The following is a 23,857-nucleotide window of genomic DNA, read 5'->3' as shown; positions in this document are numbered from 1 at the left end:
TTTGGTATTTTTCATGATTTTTAATAAAAGTAAACATGCACAGAAATGCAAACAATTAGCACAAATTTTCACAAAATCCTATAAAATTGCAAAAAATGGAAAATATTGTTCTCTTATATTTTCTGGGAGTAATTCCTATAGGACAAAAATCACGTGCTCACAATTAGGGATGAAATTGAGGGGTTAGGGATTGGTAATTGAAGAATTTAATTTGAGGATTTGAGCGACCATTTGACGTCAGATTTTTATGATTTTGGTATGCATAGACTCGTGAGTGAAAGGAGTTTATAGTTTTGTGATTTTTGTCAGATTCTGAGACTTGGGGTCGGGTTTGGGTGAATTTAGGGATTTTGGTTTAAAATTGATAATTTTTTGTATGAAATTGGTTCATTGGCCTATATGATTGCATTGTAATGCTTTTGGTCAAACTCGGGATGTTTGGAGGGCGATTCCAGAGGCAAGGGCGTCACGGAGTAGAGATTTGACCGGTTCGAGGTAAGTAATGATTGTAAATCTTGTCCTGAGGGTATGAAACCCCGGATTGCACATCGTTTCACTATTTTGAGGTCACGCACATGTTATATGACGAGCATGTGGGCGTGCACCGTTGGGGATTGTGACATGCTCCACATAGCAACTATTAAGTGATATGATGTTTTGCCCGAGGGGCTGTTCTTGATTCATGTTGTGCCCGAGGGGCTGTGAGTGACTGTGAGGCTTGCCCGAGGGGATGATTCTGAGTGATGTTATGCCCGAGGGGCGGTTTATGATTCATGTTGCCCAAGGGGGCGTATACGAACTATGTTTTGCCTGAGGGGTTGTTTATGGTTTTCATCACTTTTACTCTAAATTTCATTGAGCCTCTGTTGAAATTGTTAAAAAGCATCTTCAAATGATTTTTTTACCGAAAACTGGATTTTAAACAAGATGATTTGACTCATATACTGATTTGAAAGAATGTTGTAGTTACTGAGTTTTCATAATGTGGATTTTTATGTGTTTCCTACTGCTCAGTCTTTATTTACCTTTATTACTTACTGAGTTGGCGTACTCACATTACTACTTGCACCTTGTGTGCAGATCCAGGGGTTGCTGAACGTGCTAGCGAGCGTTGATTTTCATCCACCGCAGATATTTTAAAGTTGGCAAGGTAGCTGCATGTCGATCGCAGCCTTGATCTTCTCCCTCATATCTTCCTATAGATATTATTAGCTGATTTCTAGACTATTTTAGTCTTGTTATATTTCGGAACAGTTGAAGTATTTGCTCATGACTTAGTGACACCCGAGGTCGGGTTTTTATTTCCGCATTTTGGTTTTGAATTTATCTCTTTTATGGAACTTTCAGTATGAAAAAGGTTATTATCTAAATTTTAATAAAATGTCAAATTATTTTGGGAATGTGTCGGCTGGCCTAGTTCCATGATAGGCGCCATCACACCGGGTTGGTTTTAGGGTCGTGACAGATGTAAATATGGACATGTATGTTTGTTTTCTTGTGTTTTGTTGACTTTTCTCGATGATGGATTTCCTCGACTGTCTTCTTGAGGGATCAAAGTTGAAAAATTATATATTTTGTTTTTCTTAGGTAGTGTAACAATTCCCCTTTGATTTTTCTTTGTGTCGCGGTTCTTTTTCAAGGGTTTTATTTGAACCGAGTGTAGTTAAATTTTTTTTATTTGGAATAGTGAAGTCTTGTGATATGATATTAAATGGAGATGACTTTTCTTGACTTTGTTGTGCCTTGAGAGCTGTAAGCGCCTTAGTTGTGATGCCTAGATTCAGTTCTTGACTCATGTATAAGTTCCTTAAACTATTTGATTTTGACTTTACTCAACTGCGTTGACTAGAGTGTTAGGATAGATCCGATCCTAATTGAGTTATACACCAATGTGTATGTGTGTGTGACTTTTGTGATATTTTGTGCATGTCAGTTGATGTCTAGTACTTACCTCATGTGTTTGCAAAGTGAAATAGCAGTCGTGTTCTGTCTAGGATGTGATATAGGCGTTTTTTTGTTGAGCCACATATATGCTTTTACCCACCTAATTAATGTGTATCTTAGTTAGCTCCTTTGAGCCTGTAATCCTATTTTCTTTGAAAACCACACTACAAGCCTGATCCTTTTTGTTTGATTGACCATTTGTTTGAACCTTTTACCTTTATTGAGTACTTGAATTTGTTATGAACTTGCTAAAAGCTAAGCGGAGGTATGGTTAGGTTTTGAATGGAACTGAGAAAAATTGTAAGACTTACTTGTAGGGAATTGAAAAGAAAAAAAGTGAGTTTGCTTGAAAAAAAATCAGAATTTAGGAAAAAGAAGAAGTTGTGCATGTATTAAAAGAGAGAAAAAATGATTCCAGACTAGTGGTAATTCTCATCTTGTTCGTGCTTAAAGATATGGGGAGCTTGATGCTATTATGTGTGAGATGTGAGATTTGGTTCAAAATAAGTGTGAGGTTTAGATTGTGAATTATATATATTAAAGTGCTTAGGGAGGTGTAGTCACTATATCCAAATGTATCCTACCCTTCCCGCAACATACATTACAACCAATTAAAGTCCTACTTGATTCTTGACAGAATGAGCTCAAATTCGCAGAGTATTACACTAAGGGCTAGCCTATGGTGCATCTTCTGTGGAATATGAATTTTATTTCTGAGAGTGAGCGAATCCTTTCTATTGTTGAGTTCTTAATTGTTCTTGAACTTGATTGTGCACGGAACTACTCTTTATTGTTTGTGTGAGGGCACATGACTTGTGAAGGAAAGATAAAGTCTTTGACATTTATGTTAGAGTAAGTGAGCAAGGTGTGAAAAATACATGGTGCTTGTGAGTTGAGTCTTGAGGCTAGGATGTTACGACATGATATTTAGTCTGTTTTAAATATTCTAGGCATGATGAGTTAGGGAGGTTGTTTGATGAGAAGGTCGTCTCTATGTGAAGTGTATTTTGGTTGCTCGTATTGCTCGAGGACGAGCAATGGTCTAAGTGTGAATGATTTTTGGATTGTAATGTTAGATTGATGTTTTCTCACTCTTTAATTATATTTGTGGTGACTTGCTCCATAATTATGGAGTAATTTACCTTAGGGTTTGACATGATTTGGTGAATTAGTTGTTGTTTATCGATTTGATTACTGCTTAATTGCCTGAATTTATTAGAGGAGCTTTAATATAGTTGTGATTTTATTCTTTATAGTATTTAATCTAATGAGGAACATCTTATTGAATATTATTGCAGCGTATGCCTTAGTTTATTTTGGTGATTCTTCGAAGTAATCAAGAGAGTTTTTAAAATTACGGTTTAAATTAAGATTGAGAAATATTCACGAGAAATTTCTCTAAGATCATTCCTACCAATAGATTCTTGAAAATCACTACACTTCACATTAGTTTATTTGAAAGATTTAGATTTAATCGAGAGAGGAGTCTGCATCGAAAGTATAAGCTAATCACCTATTGAATTCGTGAGAATCGATACAATCTCAAGAGTGAAATATAACAGTATCATATCCAGAATAACAACCTTGCACCTATCATATCAAAATCCTTATTTCTCACATTGCTAAGAACCCAACTCTGCTAATCTCTAGTTCTTTGCAGTCAATTATTAATTGCTTTACTTTAGTAGTTAAACGTAGTTCATAATCATTCAAAATTAAGTTTTGATCGTCCTGAATAGCGTTAAACCATAAATTACTAGAGCATTATTTAAGTTCAATCCATGTGGAGACGATAATTTAACTATACTATTTTTGGCTAGCGAGCATCAATTTCGTATTGTGTTTTGCGCTCGTCAGAAAATGAAAAAAGTAAGAAGAAAAATTAAGAAAGTGAGAGGGAAGGAGATGAGATAAGAGAAAAACAAGAGCATGTGAATGAGAGTATATGTTATTCTAACTCTAATCTTTCCAACTCTTCTTTCTTTAGTCGGTTGGATTATTTTATAGAAATTGTGAAGATGAGTCAATTGAGTATATAACACTGGAAGAACTTCATAACTTGGGAACAATATTTATGTTTGATCCCGCTGATTCACTCTATGATTATGGTTTGCGTTTGAGCCAAGTGCCTATTATTTTATTGGAAGAAGTATTCTTTATTGATCTTAAGGATGCTTGGTTATACTTCAAGAGTGTTCACTTTGATACATGTGGTAAAGATTTTAGAATTAAATTGGTGCATGACTCTTATTGGGAAGTGTCTTTACTATGCACAATTATTTGCAAGCATGAAATACTTGATGTTTTGTTTCTTGATGCTAAAAGGCCTTTATGAAAACTTGAGCTCGATTATTTTGACTCTTGGCATAAAGTTACTTGTGAGATTTATAACTCCATGTGGTGATGTTTTCTACATGATTTTTAGAGGAGTCCTAGGAATAATTGGCTCAAAAGAATACATGAGCACTTTCTTGTTTTATCATTATCATGCATATATTTGCCTCTTGATGAGTTTATACTTGTCCTCATTCATTTCCATATTTTACAAGGTTCGAATTCGGGGACGAATTCTTTTCAAGAAAGGGATGATGATACGACCCAAGATAGCCAACATGCTCTTTAGATGTCAATTGATGGCTACTTTCATAATTAGAGGCTATGTGTGTAATCTGTCATCAGTTGAAGACTGCATGTAATTGGAGGCTATACTTATAATAAGTGACTACACTTAGTCCCTTAAAATTAGCTTAAGGATTTGGGTCATTTGTAGTCAAATACCCACTCTAGTATAAATAACTTTTAAGACTTTCATTTTAGTGAGACTAATTTTGACGAATGATGAGTTTTTTTCTGAGAGGTATAATGGTAAATTGCTATTGTTATGATAACTCATTCAAGGTGTGTTCTTCAAGTGGAATCACAGTTTCACTTGAAGGTATTCCTATAGTTTAAGTTTAGATTCACTTTGTTATGTAATTGTTGGATGGTTGATCTTTATCAATTGTTATTCAATTACTATACTGTTGGGTCTATTCTCAAATTTTCCTTTACATTTAATTTCTTGTCTTCCGCTTTGACATTCGTATCAGATTGTCACTTGAAAATGAACAACCCAAATTTGTATACTAGAGTGTAGGACACTGTATAAAACCTTATCAAGAGAGATGCTGTGTAAAATTATAAAGTATGTGTTGCACTTGCTTCATCTTTGGAAGAGCATTAGAAAAGGCAACTTTAGTGTTTTTAAGCACTGTAGTTCTGGTTATGGAATATCGAGGACATTATAATACAAATTATCTGAAGTATATCCAAAAAGGACGGATGGTAAGAAAATGCAGATAGCACTAAATAAATACAAAAATATATTCAATATAATCACACAAGTGGAATCTAGGTAGCAGTGCCAAATAGCCCTAACCAGAGTAGTCAATGTTCCTACAGTTACCACCTGATTATAGTGAACAAGCATTTCTGTGAGATGATCCACTCCCAATGCTCCCCATGTCTACTCACCAAATCAACAAAAACCACATTCTAGAGAATAGAAGAAAAGCAAAGAGAGTGAAGGGGTTGCAAGAAACAACGAAACCATAAAATTCTGTATGAGAAGAGCGGGACATGGACGTGGATAGTGAGGAAAGGAGGGATTCAAAGCCATTCTTCATCCAATTCACTACTGTTGGCAGCGTCGTTCCAGTAGGCTTATCAACCAATTGGTGTAATAATGTAAAGGGACTGTTTGTAAATTGAAAACTCTAAGGCAGTGACCTGTAAATTTTATCAGCTGCTGGGTAGACATGTAAGGGTCCAAAAAATAAAAGATAGAATAAACATAGAGGAAGGAAGGCACCAGTGGAAGGGCTTTGACATTTTGCATTCCAACCTCCAACCTTCTTATCCTTTTTCCCAAATTACAGTAGGGAGGATAAAGGGAAAAAGAACGAACTACCATGGGGAGTTGAGAAAAAAGGAGCTTACACATTTTTCAATACAGTGTCGATCCCCAAAATGTTATCCACTGCTGTAGGACACAGATATGCAACTTACCACCAACTGAAAAAATCCTATAACTAATGAAGCGAAGCTTGTACAATTATCAGCCAATCAACAACGGCTAGTGTTTCCAGAGTTGGAAACTGTGCTACTTTTGAATGCAAAAGTTTGTTCAATTTAGGTAAATACAAGCTTACTTTTCCAACTTAGCTTATATCAGATAAACATAACTGTTCAATACCCTATCGTCATACACCATAAAGAACGAGGTATCAACATTTATATGTGCCCCCCACCACACCACCCCGCCCAAAATAGAGAAACAAAAAGGATATCAAGGCAAAGCATACAAACAATTCGTCTTTGAGGTCCTTCCATACCTTAGACGACCTAGAACAATAATAGTTCTGCCATCAAATAGTCTTTCAAGCACACCATGAATATATGGACACAGAAGTCAGAGTTGGATAACTGTTGATCTTAACTGTTAATTTGAAATCTTCACCTGTAAGCTTAGCCTAGAAGATACAAGCTAGCTATAAATTGAAGTGGAATTGCAAGCACAGGAGAAAGGAAGTCGAAAGGTACCATCTAACTATAGTCCAACATCCTACTCTAGAACAAATCAAAGACTAATTGTTCTATAGACCAAATAAAAGCTACTCATATTACTTATTATATACAGGGCAGCGGTGCCGCAAGCACATGAGAATGTCATAGTTGAGGAATTACATCGCAAGCACAGGAGAATGTTATAGTTGAGGAATTACACCAGACCCCTTTCAACTTCTATAAACAGTGAAACTCAACTTCTATAAACAGTGAAACTCAGACTCCTTTTACAAGACAAGTTTCCCGTGTTCACCAAGAACAAACGCCAAGGGTATTAAGATGGCCACAAAATGTGCCAGTTAGATTATAGACCAGTAGCTAACATACCACCGGAAGAGATGACAGGCTCCCAGGGCTTTGGTTCTGTCACGCCCCAAACCTGGGGAGGCACGACTAGCACCTGGTGCCTAATTTGACTGAACATACTAACCAGTAAATCATGTACCAAAACGTATATAGAAACATCCAGGCCGACAAGGCCGTAACATATGATATCAGCTCATAACCAACCGAAAATGATATGCATATAAGGGCCGACAAGGCCACAACGAGTTAGTACGACTAACATCAGGTGCATTTGCGTCTACAAAAGCCTCTAAAGAGTATCTGACATAAGTAACGTGGTCAAAACAAGGCCCCAACTGGATAATCAAATGTAAGTAACAACAATAACAACAACAACAACAAAAAACCGAGTGCAATCCCACACGTGGGGTCTGGGAAGGGTAATGTGTACGCAGACCTTAGGAAATTACTCTGGCAGCTAAATGAGAAAAAAGACCTACTATGGTGACGTGGGTGCATGATATATACATAAAGCAAAATGACAGTATTAGGAACCATAGCCCTCCAGTGGACAGCAGTTGGTACCGGAGAAAACTAAATGCACTTGAGGCTATAATGGAACAGTGGTAGCAGAATGACACATTCACATTTACACCTATTGGACAGTACTCAGTAACTAAAAGTTACAATACAATGGTTGTCTGGGCTTGAGAGATGTCAGGTTGCTGATCTAGTATGGAATAAGCAATGCAGCCAAACCACAGGTTCATAGTTTGGATGGCTAATCAAAAAAAAAAATTGCTTACAAAAGAGAGAATTCAAATATTGCACATATCACTGGCACACAATACATGCAGCTTTTGTGAAGGTGGAGCAGTAGAAACAATGCAGCACTTGTTTGTGAATTGTGAGTGTATAAGTGAGGTAAGGAATGAGCTAAGTAATGGGCAGGCAATCAACTGATGACCAGGGAAGTGACACAAAGCTTACAATGGTTGAAGAGCAGATAATGGAAGCAGATGAAGAAAGAAGTAGTGACAGCTATATGGGGGCAGTGATCTATAACACATGGCAGACAAGGAATTGGAAGATATTCAGAAACACGAAAGTAAATACAGAATTTGCTACTGCACAGATAAAAAAGGAGCTCAAACATAAGTTAAAGGATATACAAACATGTAGGAAAGCACATAAATGTAGGCAATTACTTCACAGGTTATGTAATTAGAGTTCCAATACTAGAGGGTAGTGAGTTGTAACTATCATATGTTATTTTTTTGTTCTGCTGTCTAGTTTACTAGAGGCCTCAACTGTAGTGTTTTGCGAACTGTAGTTATAGGTGCTTATGAGATGTATTAATTTGAGTTGTTAATGGTAATATTTCACATTTATTATCAAAAAAAAAAAAATACATCCAGCACCTCAAAAGCAACAAAGAACAACTCCAAAACGTCCTATAAAGAACCCTCTACTCAACTACAACGTTTGACCATTAACTTGTATCATCTAAGCACATCTAAAGCTCAAACTAAACAATACACATGAAGGAGAAGAAGATCTTACCTTAAACAACAAGATCCAGCCCTTAGACACCTTGCTTCAACCTACAGAAATCTCCAGCTCAATAACAACAAGCGAGAACTAAGCTTATACAAGTACTACAATCTTTCCGAAGGAAGAACTACCTCAAAACTTTGGTGGGATTTGCTTGAATGATACAGAAATGCTTTGGGAGCATTTAGGAAGCTTAAGGTTCTATTTTGGATGAAAAATGAGGAGAGGAAAAGGCTGCATCACTTTATAACATCAAAAATAATCTCCACCACCTATGTGGGTCCCAGTGGGCTGCCTGCGCAGCCCGGCTAAAACGTGCATACGATGAAAATTAGACTCGTAGACCTTCAACTTGGTGGGTGGATCAACCTCGTAACTCCAAGTATATTGGGAGAAAAGCTCGGTGATATCAAACCCAAATTTCAGTAAGCTTATCAACATAACTAGCGATAACTTTTGCCAACGTTATGCAACTTACTTGACTTCAACACTTAATATACGACTATTATACGATTCAAGTACCTCATAACACGATTTTCTTAAGGATGTTAAGCACTCCTAGTAAACCCCAAAAGTATGGGTTATAACATCTGCCCGTACCTCCAATGTACGATCTATAAGTTGGAAATTTTGCGAAAATTCACTCGCTTCGATTCCATTAACCTCTAACCCTTTTGACACTCACTAAACATAGTCATAATCACTTATAAGCTTAGGAATAGCCTATCTCTCCAAGTTTATGACGACTAACTCACGACGTAATGTATGAAAAATACGGGATGTAACGGGTTCACTGATAAAAGTAGTACAACGAAGGATGGGCAATGAGCATACATAACGCCAAGTATACAAGTAATGGATCCCGGGCCGAGAAATCCACGATGACTCGGGGACTGCCGTCAATGGCCATCTCCATCGACTTATCAAAGTCCGAGGTAGAAGAGCGGGCCCGTTGTTCTCAAGCTTGAAAAGAGAGAACATATTGCTCAGTTTTAGAAGAAAATAAAAACACAAGAAGTTGAAGGCTGAAAATTAAGTTGAATAAAATTGAAGTTTAGGCATCCAAGATGTTAATGGAGATTCTGGAAGACGTAGTGCACAAACTGACAAAAGAAGAGAAAAATAGGCGCCCAATAGAGTTGCACTATCAATCTGCAAAAAAGCACTTCGAAGTCCATAACATTACATTTTTATGCTGTCAAAGACCAACCAGCACAAATAAAAACTAGCATCAGACACGTTAATTAAACGCATTCAACTAACATGGGGAGGAAATCTTGACTGAGTCACTAAATTAGTGATATATCAGTAACAGTTGATATACTTGGGGGAATAATTCAACTATAGATAACATACACCAAAAAAGTTTCTGCATTATTTGAAATGATATATGGAGATGGTAGGTAACAAAATGGTGTACAAAAAAATTAAAAGAAAAAAGGAGAAGGCATCCAATTCTTCATCTAACTATTGAAGGCGCCTTATCATTCTCATCATCTAACTAGAAAGAGAATTGACTGCAGCACCTACCTAAAAAGTACTACTATATGGTAATGATTCAAATTACACTCCCCAGCAACCTAAACAATCAAATCCAGAATATTTCTAATGGTAATGCAAACTTAATTAACGCAGTCCAGAAGAGAGTCCTAAACTCATGAGCAATATCTCCAAAAACTATATCAGAACAAATATGAGGCCACTCAACTAAAATTTCTTTCAAATTTATGAGGAGAATAATCTGATATTCCTTAGGGGTCGTTTGGTACGAGGTATAAGGTGGGAGAAGGTGGGATAAAGTATAGGATTAAATTTATACTCTGTTTGGTTGGCGGTATAAATTTATCCCACTGTTTAGTTGGCGGTATAAATTTATCCCACTGTTTAGTTGATACCTCCAACCAAACAGAGTATAAATTTAATTTCAAACTTAATCCATGATATCCCATCTTATCCCACTTCATCCCATCAAATGTGGGATTATTTTATCCCATCTTTCGTGCGGTATAAATTAGTCCTGGGATTATAATCCCGGGATAATTTAATCCGCGTACCAAACGACCCCTTCGAGTTGCCTTACACACTTTGGTTTGCAAGTCTCTTCTAGTGTCTTTATACAGCATCTGCTAGAGGTCATACTTCCACAGAAGATGAATCAAAACACGTTGAAGAACCTAAGTTTGAGATTATTTTTTTAATTTCTTGAGGCATCAACTTTGTGAACAGACAAATTACCTTCAGATATAGAAGATGACCACCATTCTGCCTCTCTACCAAGTGGCCTAAAGGAGTGCAGTCGTTGGGAGATCGCCAATAAACATCTTGCTAATGGTTGACTGTGAAACTCCTCATTAAGGCTCAATAAAAAAAGCACGAAGCGACCTGGCATGCCTCCAAAGTAGTCCTAGAAAAAAAGTAAAAGGCTTATAAGAAGATACACAAGTTAACCAAAGCTTGGTAGTTCAATAAAAAATAGTAGAATAACATGCCGATTATCCACTGAGTTTCAAACGATGAGCCAACTGGCCCTTGGGGACTTCTCAGTTATCCAAAAAAGAAAGAAGCAAATACCTGCACAACAATAATGCATCAGTTGGAAGTATCTCGACCAAGTACTAGTTTACTGGTAAATCAAGTTCTGTCACTAAATAACACCAAATTGGTGAAACTATTACCAAAAATTTACCAATAAATCTAGCCATCTATTTATGCAAACATAGAATATGGAATTTCATCTTCGCACCAACAATTTCTTACTCTTTGGACCGAACTCTAAATTCTCTCAATAGTTGTACTCATGTTCCACTTTATACGCCATTACTACCTCCAGGGGATCAACAAAATTTTTGCTATGATTTTTCATTTACTTTTAAAATATTTTTACTTTAAAAATTGTAATGTTTGTATGTGATATGTAAAGATGAACTGTTCTAAAAATAAATCAATATCCGAATTAATATTGAAGACCCTTGATACTCCTCCATCTGCAAAAAAGTTATCTGACACGGGGGACTACTATTTTTTTCCACCACGACCCAAAAATAAATGCAAAAAAAGCCATGTCCGTAGCATCTAATCCGAGCTCATCCTCAGCTTTTGCGGATCTTCCCATCACTACTCGGGAAGTATCCATGGAATGTTAAATTGGAACATCAGGCCAACGCATAAGTCAACAGCATACACTGCTGTGGACCAGGATATGATCATCATTCAAGGGCCCTTTCACAAAGATAACACAAGCGAACTATAATCTGTCCTCTCCACTCCTCCTTATGTTGTCGGCTATGAAAACACCCAATTTAGTGGACGATGTGTACAAGGCCATTTTTTTAGCGCCTTTCACTTCAATAGTAGCTTTAAGATCACAGACCTACTAATTAGGTACACTTCCGGAACAAACAACTTATGGACGTCCAAAAGGCAAAAGAACAAAGTTCACCTAACAGCACGGATCGATCACATCCTAAGCTTAGAACGCTCCAGATATATTAAGCCATAAGGCATCAGGTGACATTCAAATTCATCGTTTAACTCATAACTGAGATTGTTTGAAACATGTATGTACATGAAAGGAATAATAAGCCAAATGTCACAATTTGAGCATGTCATTCTATAAGCCAAATGTCACAGTACAGCCCTTAACATAATATTTCCTTAGATATGTGTTGACCTTCCTGAGGAACCTGAGGAAATATGTCTCATGGCATTCAATGCTTTTGAATAGACATTCAAGACACCAAAAAATAAGCTCAAGTGACAACAAGTAACTCACCTTAAACTATTGTTTGAAACAGGAGTTTAGAGTACCTGCTGCCCCACGGTAAGTGGCACGATATTAAGAGGGCTTTTGAATCCATTCTTCTATCTCTGTTAAAATACTGTTTGAACAGGAACTCACATGAAAGGACTTATCAGCCAAACACTACCATCTGGCACAGCATTCTATATCAGTTTAATTACACCATTGCAAACTGAAATTGGATAATATCTGCAACAAAAATATTAAACCACACAAGCAATAGCAAAGAATATTATGTCGCAAGCAGGCAAGAAATTTTTAAAGATGATGAGAATATATAAGGGTTGCGGCAAATGCAAACACAAACCCCTTATTTAGTTGAATATTAAGTGAGACGTCTGATAATAATGGAAGATTTTTCAAATGCAAAGTTGGATCATCATTACATTTAGAGTAGACTTGGAAAAAAAAATACTATCCCTCTTCATTGCAAATACTACAATCCCTCCATTCTGAAAATTTGCACATGTCCGCAAGCAACCATAGAGACCAGACATGTCATCATTTCCAAATCTTGCCAATGATAAGAAGTTCGATCACCACAGCAAACAGGTATTTGCACGTAGTCTTCAGCATTCATGAAAACCTCACAAGCAAATAGCAAATAATGAAGAGTATTATGTTGATTCATAGACATCAATCGTGAAACAATTATCAAATGCAAAGGTGGATCATAAATAAATTGGAGTAGATGGAAGGAAAGAAGATTCCGGAGGTAGTCTGCACGCAATGAAACAGTTTACCCTTGCAAACTGATACCTAGATGTACATAAAACACAGCAGCGCTTCAGCCAAAACAAAAGAAAAACCAGCAACAAATAACAAACAATTGATGAGTATTATACTGCAGCTAGGGAAGGAGTATCAGCTATCTTTTGAGGATATATACTGGGTCATCAACTCTGTAGAAAACAAACCCTGACAAAACATATCCATACGCTGCCAGGCTAAACACCAAACCTCTATAAACATCGAGTTGGAAACCATCAATAACGAAACAATATTTTGTGTGAAGATGGATCGTCAAATAAATTGCAGCATATGTAAGAGACTGCACCTTAAATCACCAAAAACATTGGTGAATCCTTTCTCACTGAAGAAGCGGGATAATAAGTTCGTTACAGTCAAAGGCAGCTCCAGAAATCATTTCTATTGATTAAAAAAGAACAGATTGACTAATTGAACAATTGACACCTTCCCTCCTCCTTAATCCGGGCTTGGGACCGGCTGTTTAGACAGGCGGAGTTACAAGGGTCACCTAAACACAAAATGTAGCAGTAAGTAGACCTAAGCTACAAGAGAAAACACAAGGCCAAACTACTGTTGGTCAAGACAAGACATGATCATAGAACAAACAGAACAGTTCAATAAAATGCATCAACTCAAACGCGAACAACACACAAAGCCGAGGAACAGCCTGGAAATAAGTTTGGATTATATAAAAGGAAATAAATACTGGGAGGAACAGACTGAGCAGTGACCTCCTAGGTTAAAAGGGACAAATTGGCGGAATTGTTGAAGAGTGGATAGAAGTCAACGACTGTACTTAGGGATACAAACTGACACAGGATTGACGCTAGGATAAATTCACAATTCAATCACAAGACCAAAAGAATCGGAACCAATAAAATTTAGACTTGGAAATGACCTTCTAGGTAACATTCATAATTGAAAGAAATAAAGGACAAAATCACCAGTCAAATCGAGATTCAAAGCCATTGTGGTGGAAAAGGTTGTAAATACTATCTTGGAAATTCTCACAACTCAAAACCTTCCAGCATACTGAAGCAAATCTTCACAAAATGCCTACGAAAACAAAGATAGACCCACCACCCTAGAGATATCCCATATACCTAAGCAAACTCCCTCTAATGGATCTCCCTCACAAACTGAAACTTCCAAAAAAGATTACTTCCACATCGAAAAACCTCATTTAGAGCAAAAAAAATCAATCAGATTATCCCACATTAAAAACCCTTGTTTAAAGCAACAAAATCAATCCACAGCACCTTGCTTTAGCATATGCAGGAAACAAAAAAGAAATTATTTACTATTTTTTTCTTTAAAAAACAAGCAGGAAATAAAAAAGCAAATTGCAGGTACAAAATTCCCCCACTGTGAGATCCCTACCAACGAGAACATTGCATAATACCACGTCCAAGGTTCTCAAAAGAAGATGAAATGAAATCACATTTACATTCAACCACATCATTGGTATATCAAACTACAAAACCTATAAGCTGGGTGTCCGTTTTCTTTTTATCTATTTGGTGAAATAAGTTACAACTCGTACAAGGCTGATATCTTTCCTTGCAAACAGAGAAAATATGACAGGCTCCCTCGGACCAAAAAAGCTCAATTGACAGCACATACACCTTACACCTCATTGCATACCTGCACATGGTACTATGTCCTTCTCGGTTTCCATCCTTTTACCTTAAAGTAAAGGAGTGTTGTACAAGCAGAACTATGTGAGCAAAACGAACATCCAAACAGTGGTAGCGCAAACTGGCCCCCAGCCTAACCACGTAAAGCACTTAAAATTCCCTAAACAAGATATGGAGTTCACCTTGCTAACTCCCTGCCCGTCTAGGACCCGAACCATCATGCAACAATAGCAGATGTGATATGAAAGTTCCTCCGCAGAAATTCCAGCAGATACTGAAAAGCAGAGCCCCCTTGACTGCAATGGAACATTCACGGGGAAGAAAATATTGTTTCCCCATAGGACTTCAAGAGAACTAGACAACTGGGACCTGGCTAGTTAGAGCAGAACATGACTTCAGCTGACGAGATGTTAATTTGAAGATGCCTAGCAGCTAAAAGTAAAAATGTCATGGCACCAGCCCAGAACAGAACCTTACTTGATAGATGTTATTTCCTAGTCTTTTTGAAAGATTGCTTACGGGGTAACTGCATCGAGAGGAGGGATTGACCAGTATGTTCATTCCATGAAAAAGTTGCACTTGAAAACACATTGTTCACAATTTCATAACTATATATATAATATCCAGAAATCAGATTCTCTAATTCAGAAATATCGAAATACCTGTAAAAAGCAAGCACAGAATATATCCTGAAATCAATGTTTTGCGACCAGCTAAAACTTCCCACCAGAAACCCATATAGATCGTCACTGAAGCAATCTCCACCGGAAAATAACTCCCGCACAATATTTTTAAATACTGTTACCCAAAAAAAGTAGAAAGCTACGAAGGAATTCCACCCACCTAAGCTCTTGACATACAGCATCTACCATGTACATACGACTATGCAGGTCCCAAATTTTCTGCTCCTTCATAAATAAGATAAAAGATATCAAGGAACATCGAAGAAACTACGAAGTGAGATCACCCAAGCAAACAACTTGTCCCTCTTTAAGTAGCCTAAGTTCCTTCACTTGCCAAATTAACCAATCCATTTGGGACCATATGAAAGTTACAACCAAAGACACCTCGCCTAATTGCATATTGAAACATACAGGATGGTTATGCAACTTCTACATATGAATTCATATGAAATTCACCACTAGTGATGTTTGTCCATGAGCCTGATAAAAAAGAGATCCACAACAAGAGTCATACCATCATATGCATCACTTCATAAACCAAATGCTCATTCTCAATATTCCTGTAATACTCCAGATGTCAGACAAGAAAATAACTGGTGAATGTGAATAAAAGAGAATAGAAACCACTGAAGACTAGCTGCAGCTTTGAAAAAATTATGTCACCCCAGCTTCACCTTCCCAAAATACAAGAGGTTATGTAATCAAAAACACCAGAACATTCTCATTCGCATATTATGAAAGACCTGCTTAAGACCTTGCACATGGTTACTCACCACCAAACACCTCTAACCATCAAGGGAGGGGGAGAAAGAAGGCAGAACTAAATGAAACTGCAAAGATCTTACACATGCTGACTCACCACCGACGACCGCTAACCATCAAGGGAGGGGGAGATAATTGAAACTGCATCACACCAAAAAATACCCAAAACAGGTTTTGGAAACAACTCCTCAGCACATGAATGCCAAAAATCATAGTATAACTCTCTTCACCAAAATCTTGTTTCCTACATCTGATGATGTAGCAACAGAGAATATCAAAGCCCAGTGGAATAGAGATCATAAATATATATAAGAGAAGATGATAAAATAGGAATAACTCCACTATAATCATGCCATATGAGAAGTGCACATGCCATACATGGAAGTGCAACAGGGGGAATGGAGCGATACACTATGAATAAAGGCAAAGACGGCAGCATTCTCAAAATGGTCGAGCTCGGTCAGGGATGTTGGATAATTCCTAGAACATCTCCTTTATTTTATTCAAGGTGCCTAATCAATCAACAATACAAGAAGTCCAAGAAACCAAAGGACAACAACATCAGAAATAAGAAATAAACTATAGCTGGTTTAAAACATGACTGACAACGAAGTGACCAAGCAATGAAGTTGTAACCAACAGCTCCAATATCACAATGCCTTGATACCTTGTACTGTGCACCCTCATAACTCAATCGACGGAGGAAGCAGCATCACCCTAGCGACACATATTAGATTACGCCTGTAGGAAGAAAATAATCCAAACTAGAATAGAATGCGAGAACACGAATAGCTAACCCAGAGCTGGAATTTGTAATGAAACCAAAAGCTAACTCAGCCATCTTGCTAGCTCACACCACATCTACAGAAAGCAAAGCATATTGTTGCATCGTTGCTCGAGATGGAAAATAACAATAGAGTAGAGTGAAAAGAAACTGAGCCTGGTGGCTCTACATATAAACCAGACACGTTCTTTTGAGGGATACCCCAGCCTTTGACAGTGATCCAAATTGACAGATTTGTGACCACATCTACAGAAAGCAGAGCAAATAGTGGCATGTTGCTCGAGTTGGAAAATAACAATAGAGTAAAGCGAGAAAAAACTGAGCCTGGTGGGTATACATAGAAACCAGCCACGTGCTTTTGAGGGATACCCCGAGCCTTTGACGGTGATCCAAATTGACACATCTGTGAAGTGAAATTTGGCTGATCATACTAGTTGTGAAGTGACAGTTGACTAAACATACATCCACAACGTAGCAAGAAAACAAAGAAAAATGGCACAACGATTGCCTATTAGTCAATGCTGATTCAACCACGTTAAGCAAATTATTACAAGCTAATTTGGAAGTATTAAAAAGAAAGCTAACCAACTCTAAACTAAGATTTTGAAAAACTTGCCACCTTGCACAATGATCACATATGTGGTAGATTCACAAGGGTTCCAAAAGATATATACTCTTGTGAAGATCTATTACGAAGAACAAAATAATTACCTTATACGCATTTACAAAATTAAAATAAGAGAATTTTAGAATCAATGAATCAAGCTCTTTTTGTTCAAGAGGAAATGTTCTGTGGAGAAAAAATGTGAAGGAGATCTCTCTTACACAGAAAGTTTTACATAATAGCAAAAGAAGCAAGTCACCAAATGAGCGAATATTTTAAACATAACATGCATGCTTCAAAAGAGATCTCCAAACAAAGAGGCTTCATTTACCCAATAGCAAACAGTTTAAACGCAGATCCACAAATGAACTGATCAAAAACTATGAGCAGCAAAAGTCCTCTACTACCAGGTGAAGACATCAATTGATCAGAATCTGTTAGATTTGAAATGTCACTCTTTTTTTGTAAGGTAAAAAAATTTATTAACAAGGGGAAACCCTGCTTACCAGCCGTATGCTAAAATGTCTCTTCTAGTTAATATATTCTGACTGAGCTTCAGACTAGGAAAACAACAAGGTTCCCCTACAAGTGTTGCCAATTGCACAAACGCCTAGACAATGCTGGCACGAGCTTGATCAGACATAAGTACACACCATAGAATATAAGTAATTGATTATGGCTGCAGATATATCACTCAATATAAGAACCAAAAAACCAATATACCCGCCGCCATGCATGGAAACCACCACGGACATGTTAAAGTTCCTGCAAAAGGACCTACTAGAATGCACCACTATCAAGAGCCTAAGCTGAGAGAAGGGAAGCACTCTGATTAGGGAAGAAAATTTGAATTGAAAATCTTGATACCTAGATCTGCCTGAACTAAAGAAACCTTAAAGCAAATCAACAAACAAGAGCACTCCATGAGAAGAATTGACTGCTCTAAGGCCCAGAAGCTGCAAGCACAGAAGGAAGGGAACAGTTGAGTGCAAACTGATACCACCTAGGAAATTAACGAGACTTCAGAGATAAGATTGAAAAACCCCCTTTCCTCGAAGCCTCACAAAATACAGGGTGCAGAGAAAACACCATATTGGACACCACTTTGGATTTTCAAAATCTAATCCTCAATTACTGTCACCATCTGGTCTACACATCGTCCAACAGACGAAATAAAGATGGTGTGATGAACAAAAGAAAACGGAAGCAGAGAAGGTAAGTAGCAAGAACACCAAAAGTAGAGCACTTTATGCAGCTATCAAAAGATGGAAATTTGAGTACCCATCCGGCCATCCGTTAAGGAAATAAAATCTCATCAGCTGGACCATCACAGACATAAGCATCTGGAATAAAAATTAAAAATGAAAGCAGAATACATACACTTGTGAAAAGAATTAACTTAACTGGGAGCTTCCATATAATACAAGTTTTGAGAAAGCTGTGAGACGTGAATATCCAATACCTATAGTCCAAGACCTGAAAACTTGCTCTGCATCTTCCAAAAGAAAAACACCACGGCAAGGAGGCACTTATTTCTTCAGAACCACGGTTCAATCTTAGATACCTATTCCATGTATCCTTTGACAAGTAACACCAAATGAAATCCACTAATGATCGAAACGAATAAGCACTACAAGTGAAGGTAAAAGAAGTCGGTGCGAGAAAAAGATACTACTTGCATAAATACTAACATTACAATGAAAGTCAAGATCTCAAACCAAACTTATAGCTCCATCCACACTGATGTCATGGCCTACTTATGATATATATGGGTAGGATTGATGACGGACTTGTTAATACTAGTAAAGATACTGACTGATCAAAACCTATGATATCCAAAATCTCTCTTCTGCTGACCATTAACTTCAGATAAGGACAACAGCACGGCAGCCCTACAAATACTGCAAGTTGAATCTAGACACTGCTGGCAAGGCTTGATTACACCTTAAAATGGAAATAATCAATTGCGGCTGCAGATAAATCACCAAATAAAAGAACCAAAAGTTGAATGAAAATAATCAATACCCACCGCCATGCAATGGAATCACCACAGACATGTTAGATTTTCTGCAAAAGAACTAATAGAAGAGCTCTAAGAGCATAACTAATAGAAGAGCACCATCTCTAAGAGCATGTGGTGAGAGAAGGAAAGCACTTGGATTAGGGAAGAAAACTGAACAGAAAATTTCCATACTCAAAGCACCCTGAACTAAAGAAACCTTAACGCACACCACAAACAGGGGAGCGTCGTGAAAAGCAATTATCGCTGCTCTAAGACACGGCAACTGCAAGTATAGAAAGAAGAGTACAGTTAAGTGCATAGTTGGCTAAACCCAAGCCAACAAGGAAATAACTAGAGATGCCAGACAAGATTGAAAAACCCCCTTTTCTCGGAGCGTGACAACACCCAGGTCGGTCACAGAGCAAGCACCAAATACTGGACACCAACCTGTGAAATTTCCAAATCTAATACTCTTATTACTGTGACCATGTGATCTACTTACTGTCACCCTGTGGTCTACACATTCATCCAACAAACAAAATCATGCCGACGTGATAAAACATAAGAAAACGGAAATGGAGAAGATAAGTAAAGAGGACGCATAAAGTAGAGGAGCACTTCACAGGACTATCAAAGGATCCAGAATTGAGTTTGAGTACTCTTCAGGTGTCCATACCATAAGAGATCTCATCCATAAGCATCTCTGAAAACTAAAATGACAGCACAATATACTATACACACTTGTGAAAAGAATTATCTTAATTGAGAGCTTAAGAGCAGTTTCGACAAAACTAAGAGACACCAATATATCCGATACCTATGGTTGAAAACCTGAGAGCTTGCTCTACATCTTTCTGAACACAAACACCAAAGCAAGACACTTACACCTGTAGAACCACTTGCGCCCTTGGATCAAAACTTAGATACCCATCCATGCAGCCTTGAAAACTGACACAGCCTAGGAATGAAATCCACCGACGATCGGACCAAGTAAGCATTGAGACAGTCAAGGTAAAAGAAGTTGGTGCGAGAACAAGACAATATTTATTAGCATATAAGATGGAAGATATCAAATCCAAACCGATAGTTCCATGCTGGACTTGTTCCCTGCTTCTCACACAGGCTTAGATCACTGACTTGTTCATCTGAAGATCCAGTCCGCATGGGGAGCAAAGATAATGAGGTTTGAGGAGAGTGAAGCTCAATGTGTGGCAAAGCAGTGCGCACCAGCATCCCTTTTCAAAATAGGAGGAGCTCATGCAAATCAGAAAACACAGAATAATCCTTGCATCCATCATTACTACTGGGAAAAGAACTGGAACACAACTGCTAACATGCCCAGCATCCATACGGAACATAGTGGAATCTCACAACAAAACCCTCAGAAGTGGCCCAAAACCTGAAAACATGCTTGGTTCCCCCAAAAGTGCAATCTAGAATGCGTCACACCAGAGCAAGCCAGACTCATTTCTTAGCATTGACAGTTGAAGGACGCAAATCAGAAACCAATGGCACAAAAAAAAAAGAGGAAGGCCTCAAAGGCTATCTGTAAAGGGGAATCCATGAGATACCATGACTATGAGAAGGATGAAGGTACTAGCTGCAATTCCCTGAGAAGAAATCACCCACCTTCCCGAAATAGAAAATACTCATCCAAGCCACCGAAACGTCCCTATCATTCTCCTATGATCATTACCCAGAACCTGATCAAACACTGGCAACATTGACATACAAACAACCATCTCTAATCAACAAAGAAGAAAAAGAAAACAATGCTAACTGCAAACTGAATCTGACACCAAAAAAAAAAAACTCAAAAAGAACTCCCAAACCCCAATCACCTGCTTGAATAAACGAACAAAGAAAAGCAAATCAGAAACCTACAGAAAATCAAAAAAAAAAAAAAAACTGAAATATATAAACTACCAATCATAGGAAAGCAGCGACACCATGATAGAAGGTACTGGTAGTGAGTGAGTTATATAGTGACAGATAGACTACCCACAGCTGCAAGCACAGGAAAAAGGCAACAGTTAAGTGCAAAGTTGGCGAAACCCATACTAACTACAAAATTACTAGATATTCCAGAGATGACATTGGAAGTCCCCCTCTCTTTTCAAGGCCTGACAATAACCGGATTACAGTGCAAACACAAAATAGGACCAAGAAAAAATGTGACCAGGGTGCATACAACGACCTTTGGAATTTCACCATGTGGTCTCTACACATCCATCCGTCCATTGGATCATGGAAGATCCGAGCATCTGGACTCAAAACTAATGGCAGCAGAATATACTATACACACTGGCAAAAAGAATTATTGTAGCTGAGAACTTCCATTTAGCAGAAATCTTGACAAAGCTCGAAGACACAAAATATCCAATACCTATAGCCAAAGGGGGAACCTGCTATGCATCTTCCCCACACAAACACCAAAGTAAGACACTTATGCCTGTAGAGACAACGGATTAAATTTTAGATAACCCATCTATGTATCCTTGACACTGACATCACACCTGTTACGGAATCCACTGATGACCAGACCAAAAAGGCATTGAAGTAGTCAAGGTAAAAGAAGTTGATGCGAGGAATAAAAGGATATTGGCATCAAAATATAAGATGAAAGTCGAGATATGCAGTAGTCTCCACGCTGTGGTTGTCCCCTACTTCTAACACAGCACTAGAATAGGTCACGGAATCATTATCTGAAATTGCAAGCCAGCAGGGGGAGCGAAATTGCTCTGAGAATTCAGGGGATTGATAGCTCAGATAGTGTGGCAAATCAGTGTACACCAGCACACCTTTCAAAATAGGAGGAGGAGCTCAGGTAAATCAGAAACACAAACTTACAACTCCAAATACCATCAATGGAAAAAAAACAGAGTACTTAATTGCATAGAGGAATCTCACAGCAACCTCAGAATCGCCCAAAACCTGAATGCATGTTGATTCCCCAAAAATTGCATCTAGAATGGATCTCACCAACACACAGTTGAAGGATTGCAAAATCCGAAAAACCAGAAGCAATAGCATGATAGGAATAGCAGGTTTAATAGAAATTGACATAAATAAAATGAAGGCGAAACTTCTTATCTGCTGTCAATGTTGTCAACATAAATGTTGAATATTGGAAACAAAAGAAATTTCAATCGAAACAATTAAATATTTTTTTTAAAGGACTCGTGAAAATACAGGGCAGGGAAGAAAATAAGAACATGGAGAAACCAAGAGGTTACAATCCTCAAAGGCATGCTATTTATTAAAGTAGTTAGTGGGTGAGATACCATGGCTATGATTAGGATGAAGGTACTAACTGCAATTCCATGTGAAGAAATCACCCACCGGAAGCCACTATAAGCCCCTAATCATTCTCCTACAATCATCACTCAGACCTGATCAAACAATGGAAACGTCTGACCTACAAACAATCAACAAAGAAGAAAAAACAGACCTAATTGCAAACCGAACCTCACACCAGAAAAAGAAACTCCAAAGAGCACCAAGCCTACATTCCATATCACATATTCCAAATAAATTATCAATTGAAGGAAAGAAAGCAGCGATACGAAGCCAGAAAGTACTGGAAGCGATTGAGACTTATATAACAGAAGAAGATAGAGGAGAAATCAAAACGAAAACAGATCGCTACCGGACAAACTGAGACTTCAGAAAAGAAGGCATCACCTAATCTTCACAAAATACTACAAACGAGAATCATGTAAATAAATCCCAAAAGCCGACATATCAACAAACGATCTCTGCAGCCTCAAAGGAGAGAAACACCAATTCTAATTACGAAACTGAATCTCAAATCAAAAAACCTCAAACGGATAATCTCTGGGCCGAACTCAAATTCTCAACAGCGACGATCAAAGGATTCAAAACCACAAACCTAGCAGGGAAATCACAAGGAAAACAAACCGGGATTGAGGAATTATATCTCTGGAGAGTATTTATAGAGTTATGAGGTTGGATGGACGGCTGAGATTAAGCGATGAAGATAACGCGTTGCGTTCGGGCTACGAGCGGATGTATTTGGACCAAAGAATATTTCAAAGGCGGTGGCGTTAGGTCGGCTTCTTTGAGTGGTATTAAATTTTGCAATATTTCCCATTAAATAACGTGATCCAAAAATAATATAATACTTGTAATAACTTTCTATAACAAAATTTAGTAACCACAATAATTTCTGTTTTCTAAGACACAACACAATTAACTCAATGTTATAAAACAAAAACGGTAAAGTAAAGACAAGTATAGAGAGAAACTGATATATTATTCGAACTCAAACTAATGTACATAATGAACTGAAATCTATTCTATTTATAGAAGAAAGGAAGCTGCTCTGTAAGTTGCTACTACAAGCTGCCACTACAAACTGCAGTGTAAGCTACTATAAGTTGTTGTGTAAGCTGCTACTACAAGCTGTTGTGTAAGCTGCTACTGTA

General features: G+C 37.7%; 2 long non-coding RNA genes across 2 annotated transcripts; both read right to left on the bottom strand.

The window, feature by feature from the left end:
- Positions 1-5,269: 5,269 nt before the first annotated feature.
- On the bottom strand, positions 5,270-13,419 carry LOC107810150 (uncharacterized). Its single transcript, XR_012695591.1, has 2 exons — positions 10,878-13,419; positions 5,270-10,792 (listed from the first exon to the last, which is right to left on the bottom strand). It is a non-coding gene; the product is annotated as an uncharacterized LOC107810150 (long non-coding RNA).
- Positions 13,420-14,210: 791 nt separating this feature from the next.
- LOC107810149 (uncharacterized) lies at positions 14,211-23,456 on the bottom strand. Its single transcript, XR_012695590.1, has 2 exons — positions 18,870-23,456; positions 14,211-18,750 (listed from the first exon to the last, which is right to left on the bottom strand). It is a non-coding gene; the product is annotated as an uncharacterized LOC107810149 (long non-coding RNA).
- Positions 23,457-23,857: the final 401 nt, after the last annotated feature.

Source organism: Nicotiana tabacum, chromosome 10 (genome assembly GCF_000715075.1).
Source record: "Nicotiana tabacum cultivar K326 chromosome 10, ASM71507v2, whole genome shotgun sequence".
NCBI lineage: Eukaryota > Viridiplantae > Streptophyta > Magnoliopsida > Solanales > Solanaceae > Nicotiana > Nicotiana tabacum.
This window is presented reverse-complemented; position numbering and strand designations above follow the sequence as displayed.